A 12,437-nucleotide genomic window follows, 5' to 3' on the forward strand; every position below is an offset into this window, starting at 1 on the left:
CTATGAATGAACGGGACACAAATGCCTGGAGGGAGTTGGCTAAAGCAATTTATGCACTTAGTAGCATTAACAAACACGCTTTGAGGAATTCACAAGGAAATTCGCTTCCCAGGTGAGAAGTGTCTTTGAGTGCTTCCTTCTCTCTCTCTCTCTCTCTCTCTCTCTCTCTCTCTCTCTCTCTCTCTCTCTCTCTCTCTCTCTCTCTCTCTCTCCCTGTCTTTGCTAGGCATTACTTACACCCCAGTGAGGAACTTGCTTTGGGAACATTCAGCGGCAGAAGCGCCCTTTCTGACTGCCAGCTTGCCCACGGGCTTTAAGCTGCAGGGCCAGGAAAGTGGAGGGCGGAGGGGTGCGGTGTCTCTGCGTGTGAGGGGAAGGGGGCCAGAAGTATAAGGGGCAGCTGAGGGCATCCTGGAGCGGGGAGGTGTATTTGCAAATAGGGCAAACGGCTAAATGCATCCTCAACGTGAAACTAAAAGCTGCTTAAAGTTTTGCTGTTAAATCGTTTTGGTAACCGCAACAAACAGTGCCTGGCGATTGTCAGCCAGCCCGGTGCCTTTGCCCTTGCTGAGCAGAGCGCTGAAAGGCAGGAGGGGGCAGGATCCTGCTTTCCCTTTGTACTCCCATAGGTAAGGAAAACAGCCCAAGAGATCTGACTTGTGCGTGAAGGAATTGCGTAAGTTTAGCCTGGATAAGAGGTGGGCATCCCTGTTGAGTGAGCAAGGTCTACTTTCATTCTCAAAGAGCCTCTAAGGATGCAATCAAGATCAAATCTTGCCAAACCAGTGTGGGTGTGCGGGATCAATGAGAAAATTTAAATTAGCAGGATGAGCTAGCCACTCTCCTTAATTTAGACCAGTTCCAAAAAGGAAAAAAGGAAAAGAAATGTATTTATACCATGTTTAAGAACATTAATGGATATGCAGATTTGTGGGATTAAGAAAAGGTTTAAAGAATAACAAAGAGAAAGCAAACCACCCTACAGAGTATAAAACAAATCTATATGCAGATGGTGCGTTCTGGATTCGGATACTCCTGTAGTGGCGGCGACAGAAGAACTTCAACCTTGCATCAAAGTCCCAGGGTGTCAAAGGAGCTCGACTGAACTGCGTCTCTGGGGAATTACTGCCTCAGCACACGATGAAAGAAAACTCCTAGATGAAGCTCTGCCTAAAGCAGAGCGCACAGTATCTATCAATTTACAATGTCAAATCCCCGTTCTACAATACCCGTAGAGCAGCAGTTTATACAAGGAAGGAGCAATTATATACTTGGTCAACAATGCGTGGGATCCTGGACAGGACATGCAGGGACGAAGGAAGGAAGCAAGGAAGGGCTGAGAAGTCAGAATGAAGGTGAAAAGCGAAAGCAGGTGGGAGAAGCAGGAGAGATTGTGAGCAAGAACAGCCGTGGCGGTGTAGTGGTTCTGGGTTCAAATCCCACTCTCAGCCGCAATGCTGACAGAGGTGACCTGGAGGCAGCCACTGCCCTTATCTACCTCAGATACTTGTGGTGAGGCCTTGTTGGTGTGGACACGACCTTTCAGTGGTGGTTCTCCTCTCGTGGAATGCCCTCCCCAGTGTGGTGTGTCTGTCTCCCTCACTGCTGACTTTCAATAGAGCTTTGAAAGCATCCCTGCTTGGCCAGGCACTTGTTGGCTGAAGGATACTGTTCCTGGCAACCCTGACATCAATACAGTGGTACCTTGTTTCTCAAACTCCGAAAACCCAAAAGTGAGTGTTCCAGTTTTCGAAATTTTTTTGGAAGGCGAACGTCCGATGTGGCTGTCAGTGATTGTTTCTGGGGCACCTGCACCAATCAGAAGCTGTGCCTTGGTTTTCGAACATTTAAGAAGTGAAACAGACTTCTGGAACGGATTAAGTTTGGCGCTTTTGTTTTTGCTATTTATTTTGAGTTTTTGTTTTTGAGGCTTTTTCGGTTCATTTGTTTTTGTGACTGTGTGTAACCCAGTTCAACTATTGATTGATTGATTGATTGATTGATTGTGTGACTGTGGAAATGGACAAAAGCCCCCCCATCCAAACAATGACTATCATCAGTGCAGGTAAGAAAAAAAGTTACTTTTTATTTTTATCATCTACAATACTGTCTTATTTATTTTATAGTACAGTGCATTGATTGTTGCTTTATGGTTCAATGGTCTCATTAGATAGTAAAATTCAGTGCTTTTTTCTAAAAAAATGTTTAGGGGGTACTCTCATTTTCTTACTCATATTGAAATACTGCCCCTCAATGAGGCCAAACTTAGATTCACAAAATGTTTAGGGGTATGCGTACCCCTGCATTCCCCCAGAAATAAGCACTGGTGAAATTCTTGTTAAATTGCTGTTTTAGGTGTTGTTTTTAAAAGTCTAGAATGGATTAATCCATTTTGCATTACTTTCTATGGGAAAGCGTGCCTTGGTTTTGGAACGCCTTGGTTTTGGAACAGACTTCTGGAACGGATTAAATTTGAGAACTAAGGTGCCACTATAGTAGCAAATGTTTCAAACTGCTTTTAAGAAATGTTTTGAATGATATTGTTTTAATGATTTGCTCGCTGCCCCGGACAGAAAGGACAATCACACTATCAAAAAGGATGCCATTTTGATCCTTTCATCTCCCCACTCCTTGCTTAAGGGGCGACTCCATTCTGCAATCTCCCCCCCTCCCCCCAGCCAAAGCCCTTTTTCCACCGCTGCTAGAAAAGAGGTTAGCATTCAGCAGGGAGGATGGCGTGAGGAATGAATGTGGCATCTCATCCGGGAGCCACAAACCCACCTGGATCTAGGTCAGAAAGATCCTTATTAATTGCCTCTTTCTTGCAGCTGCCAGCAGCCATCCAGGGCGGCTTATTAGGGAGATGGATGGCTCCGACAATCCGACATGCCGTCAGAGTCGTTCCCAAGAGGAAGCCAGGAAACCCCGTCTCCTTCCCTCCTTCCTATGAAAAATCCAAAGCAGTGACTCGATGCAACCAGGAAGGTGAGGGCCAGCGCTTAAGTGGTTTCCTAAACTCTCAGGTAGTGTCAGGAAGGCTGGACCATAGCTGTCAACGTTTCCCTTTTTAAAAGGGAAATTCCCTTATTCAGCATAGGATTCCTCGCAAGAAAAAGGAAAAGTTGACAGCTATGGGCTGGACTCCAGAGCAGGATCTCAACCAGACCTGGTCACCCTGGGACAGATCTTTTTCTCTTTCTGTTGAAATTTTTATTGGTTTTACAAATACAAAATACAGATAAACAAAAAGTAAGAATAGTATATCTGTGTAAAGAGATTCTCTGAATCTGAGAAATTCCCCCCATCGCCTCCATGGAACCTCATTTTAATCATCTACAACTGCATATTCATCCATACTCCAGTTTTTGTATCAAACCACAATATCCATAGTATTTTTTACACTACAAGTGAGTAAAAATCCTGCTCTTGTTTCCATCTGCTTACAGTGGGCTCCTATGTAGTTTATATTCCCCCCCCCCTTCTTTTGTCAAGTTTTTATCCTCTTGGTTCCTGAGTTTCCCAGTCAGCTTTGCCATCTCGGCATAGTCCATCAGCTTGGTTTGCCATTCTTCTCTGGTCAGGACTTTATCTTCTTTCCACCTCTGGGCTAGAAGCATTGGGGCGGCTGTGTTCCATACATAAAGAGTCTTTTCTTCTACTTTGGTATGTCAGTACCTGTAATTCCTAATAAAAAGGCTTCTGGTTTCTTATTATTTTTGTTATTGGTATTATCTTCCAAAAACCCAAGGAAAAGCTCCTGACGTGGGGCCTCTGCACCTCCCTTCCCCAGCCTCCCAGTTGGGGTCTGGAGTGGGGTCTGTGCAATAAGGAGACTGAGCACCATCTGGCTGGGCAGGTCACCAGCAGCACCCTCCCCTCCCTGGAGGGGGGGGGGTCAAGGAGGCAGCACGGTTTTATTTTGGGGAGAGAGCGTGAGTCGTGGGGGTGCAGAGGTTGTGTGAATGGACTTAGTGCTTAGCTTGTATTTTTAGTTGCTATTTCGTTAATGTTTTTAATATCGTTTTATAGATTCTAAGAAAGGGACGCGGGTGGCGCTGTGGGTTAAACCACAGAGCCTAGGGCTTGCCGATCAGAAAGTCAGTGGTTCGAATCCCCGCAACGGGGTGAGCTCCCGTTGCTCAGTCCCTGCTCTTGCCAACCTAGCAGTTCCAAAGCACGTCCAAGTGCAAGTAGATAAATTGGTACCGCTCCGGCGGGAAGGTAAGCGGCGTTTCCATGCACTGCTCTGGTTCGCCAGAAGCGGCTTAGTCCTGCTGGCCACATGACCCAGAAGCTGTATGCTGGCTCCTTCAGCCAATAAAGTGAGATGAGCGCCGCAACTCCAGAGCCGGACACGACTGGACCTAATGGTCAGGGGTCCTTTACCCTTATAGATTCTAAAGGCTGCATTGATTTGTTAATCACATGACTTGCCGTAATTGTGAGGTTTAGCTTATTTTTCGTTGCTGTTTTGTTAAGTTTTTTTATTACTATTGCAACTGTTTCATTGATAATTTGTTAATTATTTTGTATGGTGTATGCTGTATTCGCAATGCCCTATTCTGCTGTTGTTGTTTTTATGTTGTGGTTATTTATTGGTTGTAAGCCGCTTTGAGATTCATTTGAATGAAAAGAGTCATAGACATACAATAAATAAAAAAATCAAAGGACACTTCCGCATGGCGCAGTGGGAGCCTTGAAAGAGCAGCCGAGGGTCCTCTGAGGCCTCTCCTCTCTCCTGCGCCAGCCCTGGAGGTGCAAGGCATGTTTATTATGGGAGCGCAGTTTATTATCAGTCTAAGGACTGCTCAGGCAATCAGCACAAAATGCATGTCCAGGAGAAGAGGCTGTGTGGAATCGAGGTCAGGCTAATGAAGGCATCACGGGGGGCTGGGAGGGAGAGAGCTCCTGCAAGATGCCTTTGCTCATCAGATGACTGGGACAATGCCACCCCAATACAAACTCTCCCCAGCTAACCTGGAAGACACTGCACAGCCCCATTTAAAGTAACCCAGAGAGGGGAAGGTGGGTGGGAAGGCCCCCAAGCAGAGGGCCTTCTCGGTAGCAGCACCCACCCTGTGGAACGCCCTCCCACCGGATGTTAAGGAGATGAGTAATTATATAACATTTAGGAAGCATCTGAGGGCAGCCCAGTATAGGGAAGGTTTTTTGGGTTTAAGGTTTTGCTTTGTTTTTATACATGCTGGAAGCAGCCCAGGTTGGCTGGGGAAACACAGTCAGATGGGCAGGGAATGAATGAATGAATGAATGAATGAATGAATGAATGAATATCCGGTTGGGGTCATAGAATCATAGGACTGTAGAGTTGGAAGGGACCCTGAGGGTCATCTAGGCCAACCCTGTGCAATGCAGTTGTCCCATACAGGGATCGAACCTGCAACCTTGGCATTATTGTGGGAATGTTCAGGGAGGCAGGAGAGGATATATTGTTTAATAATATCCTTCCTAACTTGCGCTAGCAAGTTCTATAACTTAGCAGAGTTTTAACATTCCCCTTTTTAAATACACATTGGTTAGCTTGTTGCAGGCTAGTTTTAGCCTCTCAATATAAGATTCCTGGTAATCCCCTTTAAAAGGTAAAGGGACCCCTGACCATTAGGTCCAGTCGTGACCGACTCTGGGGTTGCGGCGCTCATCTCACTTTATTGGCTGAGGGAGCCGGCATACAGCTTCCGGGTCATGTGGCCAGCATGACTAAGCCGCTTCTGGTGAACCAGAGCAATGCACGGAAATGCCGTTTACCTCCCTGCCGGAGCGGTACCTATTTATCTACTTGCACTTGATGTGCTTTCGAACTGCTAGGTTGGCAGGAGCAGGGACCGAACAACAGGAGGGTAATCCCCTTTACTCCCCCTTAAGAAGAATAGACAAGACACAATCTTGTGTAAAAAGTATAAAAGAAATTTACTCACATTCACTCAGTTCACAGATGGATCCCTGAAGGCAGGCTTAGGTTACAGAAGTATATACATCTGGAACTATCCCATAAGGAGATAGTCTCTTTGTGCTCTGTTGGCTGGAAACCAACAGGGCATCTCTAGCTGAAGAGATATTGCTTCTTTGAGGAATGGAATCGGGGGGGGCTTTGTTCCTGGTCCTTTTGTCACCTGGACAGGTAAGGTCACGCCCATCCCTAGTCACATGCAGAGGAAGTTTGTCCCAGCCCAGGAGGAAACAGGAAGTTTCTACTGGCTGGACCAAGCATCCCCTTGCATGTCCACTCTAGGAATGTTGTTCTTGACTGCTACTTGTTTCACATCCCACATTTATCAGCACCATGCTCTAACCAACTGAGCTATCCAGGCAATGACCAGTGTGGAATGTCCCCCCATCTTGCTGCCTTGCGGAAGGAGATGAAGATGACTCAGTTTTGTCCAGGATTGGGGGTTTGCATCTCCCTATGTAAAACGTTGTCACACTCTGCAGGTGGTGAGGCCACACCAACAGCAGCGCAAGGAATGCCAGCCCAGCCCAGGCCATGCACTGCTGCTCAAAAGAGAGAGAGGAGCGAAGCACCTGCCCCCCTCCATTCAATGCACTCTCCATGAAGTTTAATGGAGGGCTGAGGAGACCCTTTGCCCAGGGGCTTAGCAACCCCCTGGGTGGGTTAAACTCAACCACAGCAATTGGAAGCAGCCGGGGGTGGGAGAAGCTGTGGGGTTTTAGCAAGGGGAGAAAGGTGGTGGTGGAAATTGAACAGGGGCAAATCCCCTGGTGTAGAACGTTTATGTTTGTATATATCTATACCTACATATCCACACACACAAAATGCAGGATAATAGCATATCAAACTATATTCAGTGCAAAATAAACTAATTAACAGTAAGAACTCAACGCAGCAGGGTAGCTACTGAAACTGCTGCTGACGAAGGTCTGGCTTGTTGCATTTTGTTGTTTTATTGCTTGCGGTTAGCTGTTGTGTTCTGTTCTTATATTTTAAGCTGCATTGTAAAATAGTTTTGAAAGCTGAGAAGTGGAAGAGACTCCCTCGGGAAATGGTGGACTCTCCTTCCTTGGAGGCTTTTAAGCAGAGGCTGGATGGCCATCCATCATGGACGCTTGAGGTGAGATTCCTGCATTGCAGGGGGCTGGACTGGATGACCCTAGGGGGTCCCTTTAAAGGTAAAGGTAAAGGGACCCCTGATCATTAGGTCCAGATGTGGACGACTCTGGGGTTGCGGCGCTCATCTCGCTTTACTGGCCGAGGGAGCCAGCATACAGCTTCCAGGTCATGTGGCCAGCATGACTAAGCGGCTTCTGGCGAACCAGAGCAGCGCATGGAAATGCCTTTTACCTTCCCACCGGAGTGGTACCTATTTATCTACTTGCACTGGTGTGCTTTCAAACTGCTAGGTTGGCAGGAGGAGGGACCGAGTGATGGGAGCTCACCCCATCATCGCAGGGATTTGAACCGCCGACCTTCTGATCGGCAAGCCCTAGGCTCTGTGGTTTAACCCACAGCACCACCCACGTCCCTTTACAATCCTCTGATTCCATGAGTCTGTGACCTGCTCACAAACAGGGACTGATCACAGCAAAGAGCAGATCCTAACAGACACACTCTTTCCTGTCTTGCATGGATTGTGGAGTATGGGGCTGAGGATCCCCACCCCCCACCATGCCCCACACCTTCAACTGCCCTGCCCCTCTTTAGCCACCCCTGCCAGGGCGGTTTAATCGACTCCTGTGATGCTCTGGACCCAACCTCAGCATGGGGGCAGGGAAAGAGCTTTCCTTTTGACTTCCAAGAAAGAAACGGTTCAGCCGTTGGAAATAATTGCTGCACTTTAGAAATCTTGAAGGATTTCAAGAATAATCCAAGCAGCATGGAAATCCTTTTTGGAGGACTCTCAAGGGGACGGCCTCCTGCTTGCTTTCGCTTAAGCTTAAAAAAGAGATGGGAAAACCACCTTCTGCGGGCGCAGTGACCTCGGAATGCCAAGGCGTGGCAAAACCGGAGGGGGGGTCTGCCCCCACTTTGGGGGGAGCAGGGGCAGGATGGGGGGTGGCTGGGACTTCTGCCCAGAGCCCTACAAATGACACAGAGTCCTCAATGCAGCAGAAACGCCAGAATCGGGGGGGGGCCCTCAGCCTCACTTCCTGAATTGCCCCCCCACACACACCTCCTCCTCCCAGACTTCTCCCTCGCTCACTGTCCCCAGGCTCTGAGCCCTCTTCCCTTGGGGGCTCCTAGCTGGTGCCCCCACCACACCTCTGCGTCCATGACAGTACATTTTCCATGTGGCTATGGCTGCTGTGCGCTTAGCCCCCCCCCCCCCGTCCCACAAGCAAGGAAGAAGGACTCTAAGGAGGGAGCCTCTGTTTACATCCTGGGCAGGCCCCCCCTTAGACAGAAAGAGAATTGCACATTAAAGGACGTCCTAAGAACGAGCCTTAAATCACTGTTTACCTAAAACAGCTGGAAATATGAATGCGGAGAACAGAACACAGATTAATTGGGTCTCTCTTCCCCTGGGCATCCTGCATACCTTAAAACCATCCCACACGGTGCATCACAAGAGAAGCTGAAGGGCACCTTGGGGTGCTTTGCTGTGTGCAGACACCCCAAGTCCCAAGGCCTTTAGAGCTTGGCTGTGGGCCCCTCCCAGAATGTGACTATTTTGCAGGGGTGATCTAATTGTAGGCCAGCAAATTTAAGCTGCACAATAAAAATGGATTTGGCACTCTCTTGTGGGAGAAAGCAACAAACTACCTGCAACCCCCCACACAGTTTTGAAGTGTATGCCTACCGTAAGAGAATCCTGGTAACTATAGCTTGCCTATTATAGACAGAGCTGCCATTCCCAGCATCCGTAATGAACTGCAGTCCCCAGGATTCTGTGGGGGGATATGCACTTTTAATATAGGGTGTGATCCTGAGCCAGTGCCTCCTTTTTGCACCAGCACCAGCAGTTCACCATTCAGGCACATTTGCCCTTGTTGGCGCTAGTTGCTTCCATGCGCTCCCCATCTTCCCACAAGCCACTTCTGTGTAGCATCTTCACTCCCTGAAGAAACCGTTCTAGCATCCCCCTGCCTTAACCTCACAAACAAACGAAGACCTCCAGGACCAGCCTGGCACTCTGGCACTCGAAGGTGGCATGGCTGTTGCAGGAGGTGCTTCTCCCACACTGGAAGGGACACACTGCCATCTGCAGGCCACTTGAGAGCCCTAAGGGAGGCTGCATTGCAAGGGCTCTGGGACGGAGAGGGGGCAAGGAGGGGGAGAAGGAGGAAGGGGCTGTGGGAATGTGGATAGTAGGAGAGGATATATTGATTAAATATTATCCTTCCTCACTCACACTAGTGAGCTAGTAGCAGAGCACATTCCCTTGCTGGAAGCTGGTTGAAGGATTAGTCACAACAATCCAGTCTGGCTTGTCCAGATTGGATTGTTCCTGGTAAATTTCCCCTTTAGTTCCCTCTTAAAAGCAATAATGACACAACAGTCTTCTATTAAATGTAATGATAAGGTTTACTTACATTCAGTTCACAGTATGATTCCGAAGGCAGGCTTTAGCTAGTAGTTACAGTTGCAGAGAAAAGTGTGGCTTCATCCTCCGCGAGGGATGAGCCCATGTGCTGCTGGCTGAGAGCAAGCAGACAGCAAAAGGCATCAAGAGAGTCAAGAAGAGTGAGAGGAAGGTGGCTGCGTGATTAGCCCCTTTATAGGGTCTGCCAGGGTCATGCCCATCGACCTGGTCACAAGCAGGAGGAGGATGCTCCAGACTAGGTGTCACAGGAAGTCCTCCTGACTGGAGCAACATTGCCCTGTGTGTCCACTCTGGGCAAACAGGAAATGTTGTATTTGACTGCTTTCTGTGATGTTTTATCATACAGGAGCCAGCCTGCTGCATTTGAGCTAAGGGGGAGCAGGGAGAGAACAGCAACAGACGGTGCCTCAATATCACTAGCATGGCTACCCTTTCGGAGAATGATTGGGAAACCTGGCCCAAATGACTGCATAACTGGCCATTCACACATTCACAGGGGAAATTGGAACAGGCTCGTGGTGTGAGCCACATATGATGGTGGGCAGAGACTCCCTAGAACACTTGTGCATGCAAAGACCCTTTTGGGGCTCATATACTCTCTGAATGCCACCTGACGATGCTTCAGAAGGTGCCTTGCAAACAATACATGGCACGGGAATATTTAGCCCTTTTGTTGCAGATAAACAGATATAGAAAGTGACCTTCCAACTCTACAATTCTGTGATTCTATGAATAAAGGCATTGCAGTCATACCTGGAGTTACAGATGCTTCAGGTTGCGTTTTTTCAGGTTACGGATCGCTGAAACCCAGAAGTACTGGAACGGGTTACTTTTGGGTTTCGGTGGTCGCGCATGTGCAGAAGCGTTAAATCGTGCTTTGCGCATGCACAGAAGCACCGAATCACAACCAGCACGTGCACAGACGCGCAGACACGGGTTGCGAATACTGCGGGTTGTGAACGTGCATCCTGCACGGATCATGTTCGCAACCCGAGTGTCCACTGTATAATACTCACTCATCTGGGATTCCCCACCCTTTCACCATAAGGATACATTGGCTCAGAATAGCACTTAAAGTTGATTTTTCAGTTGTTTGGGTATCTCTCAACAAGGCACCCCTTTTGGCTCAGGGGTCGCAGGGATCAGCCCTATGCTTCACTGGGTCATGGTGAATTGGGAGTCACAGAGCATCACTTCTGGCAACTTTTTGACCAGGGCAAGTCTTGCCTGTATGTTCCTCTGTTTGTGTTCCACTTCCTTGAATAAAGAATCAGCTTTACTGCTCGTCTCCGAGTCTCTGTGCTCACCTGTAGCTGAAGCAGCCCTGAAACAGGCTGGCTGAAAGTGCGCACATTAAATCCAAGCAACTTGGAGAATTTAAAAGCTCTTTTTGCAGCAGGTCCTCTTGGAGTCACCCGGCACATTACGAGCTTTTGAGCTCTCTGCCTTGCTGGGGAGGCAAGGCCTGCTCAGAGCCCAGACACTGGGATGCTCACACGAGATCTCACAGGGCCACCTGAGTAAAAGGTAAAGGACCCCTGGATGGTTATGTCCAGTCAAAGGCAGTGGCGTAGTGTGGGTTGTCAGCACCCGGGGCAAGGCAAGTAATTTGCGCCCCCTAACCCGTGGATTTGCGCCCCCTAACCCGTGGATTTGCCCTAACCCCCAGATGTTGCGCCCGGTGCGGCCGGCCCCCCCTGCACCCCCCACGCTACGCCACTGGTCAAAGGTGCCTATGGGGTGTGGCACTCATATGGCTTTCAGGCCGAGGGAGCCGGTGTTTGTCCACAGAGAGCTTTCTGGGTCATGAGGCCAGCAGGACTAAATTGCTTCTGGCGCAACGGGACACCATGACGGAAGCCAGAGCACATGGAAACGCCGTAGTCTATTCCTTTTCAGCTTTGAATTCTTGTTATTTAAAAAGCGCACCTAGACATTCTGTTGTTGCTTTCACAACCTCGGTTTAAGGTGCCATTGAGCTCCTAGCTTTCATTTCTCCGTTTCTAACACTGCTGGAAGCGACCTTGGAGTCATTATGGGATGGACAGTTCTTTGCCTCTCTGCCTCTTCCAGGGAGGAGTTTCTGGAACAGCTGAGATGCATGTGAAGGGAACCAAACTTAGAATCACATTCTAATATCTGAGCAACTAGAGAATTCATGTAGCTTGATGAATGGAAAATATTCAAATTTAGTACAGTTTGTAGCAAAACCATCTTCTGTCACTGCTGTTACTACCAAATATGACATGAAATGCTCCCACCATATATTTCAAAATACCAGTAAACCCCAGTTCACCCATCAGTCCCCAGGGTAATTTCCAAGTGGTTGCAAAATAGCACAGACCTTCCTTTTTACAATAAATAACACATTGGAAGAGTTTGTTTTGTTTCCAAAGGGCAAGTCTTAGAAGCGGATGGTTCTGCTGACTCAAAAGGAGGGTGCAGAAGACACTCACTCCCCCCGCCCCCGCTGTGTGTTTGTTACCAATGAGAGGAAGCAGGAGAAAGTAGGAGTCATGTCAACTTATTGAGAGGGGAGGGGGGAAAGGAAATCTGCCCAAATGGAAATGAGAAGCATCAGGTGCGCAGCGGATACCAGGTGTCCGCTGCTGAGGCAGAAAGAGCCAAGTGATCTCAGAAAGGGAAGAAAAGGATGTTCCAGCTGCCTTGGAGCCTGGCCTCATAGACCAGCAGCTGCCAATATGTTTCCCAGGGGCACAATTGTGCCCTTGACACCTTCCCCTGGTGCACACACACAGCCACTGAACTCCCCATGCCCACTGCCATGGCCTGAGAGGGTTTTAGAGGCTCCAAACATTTAAAAGATGTTGGTGCCCCCATATATATCTAATTCAACATATGAACAATAAGCTTATATTGATGGCCACCAACATGGATGACTTTAAAATAGGATTCTTGATT

At 48.3% G+C, this 12,437-nt stretch overlaps 1 protein-coding gene across 2 annotated transcripts in view; it reads left to right on the top strand.

Moving 5' to 3' along the window:
- The window catches only part of LOC310746166 (GTPase IMAP family member 4-like), a 187,440-nt gene that overhangs the window by 157,210 nt on the left and 17,793 nt on the right, over positions 1-12,437 (top strand). The window lies entirely within an intron of this gene.

This window comes from Podarcis filfolensis (assembly GCF_964270895.1).
Source record: "Podarcis filfolensis genome assembly, chromosome: 12".
NCBI classification, from domain to species: domain Eukaryota; kingdom Metazoa; phylum Chordata; class Lepidosauria; order Squamata; family Lacertidae; genus Podarcis; species Podarcis filfolensis.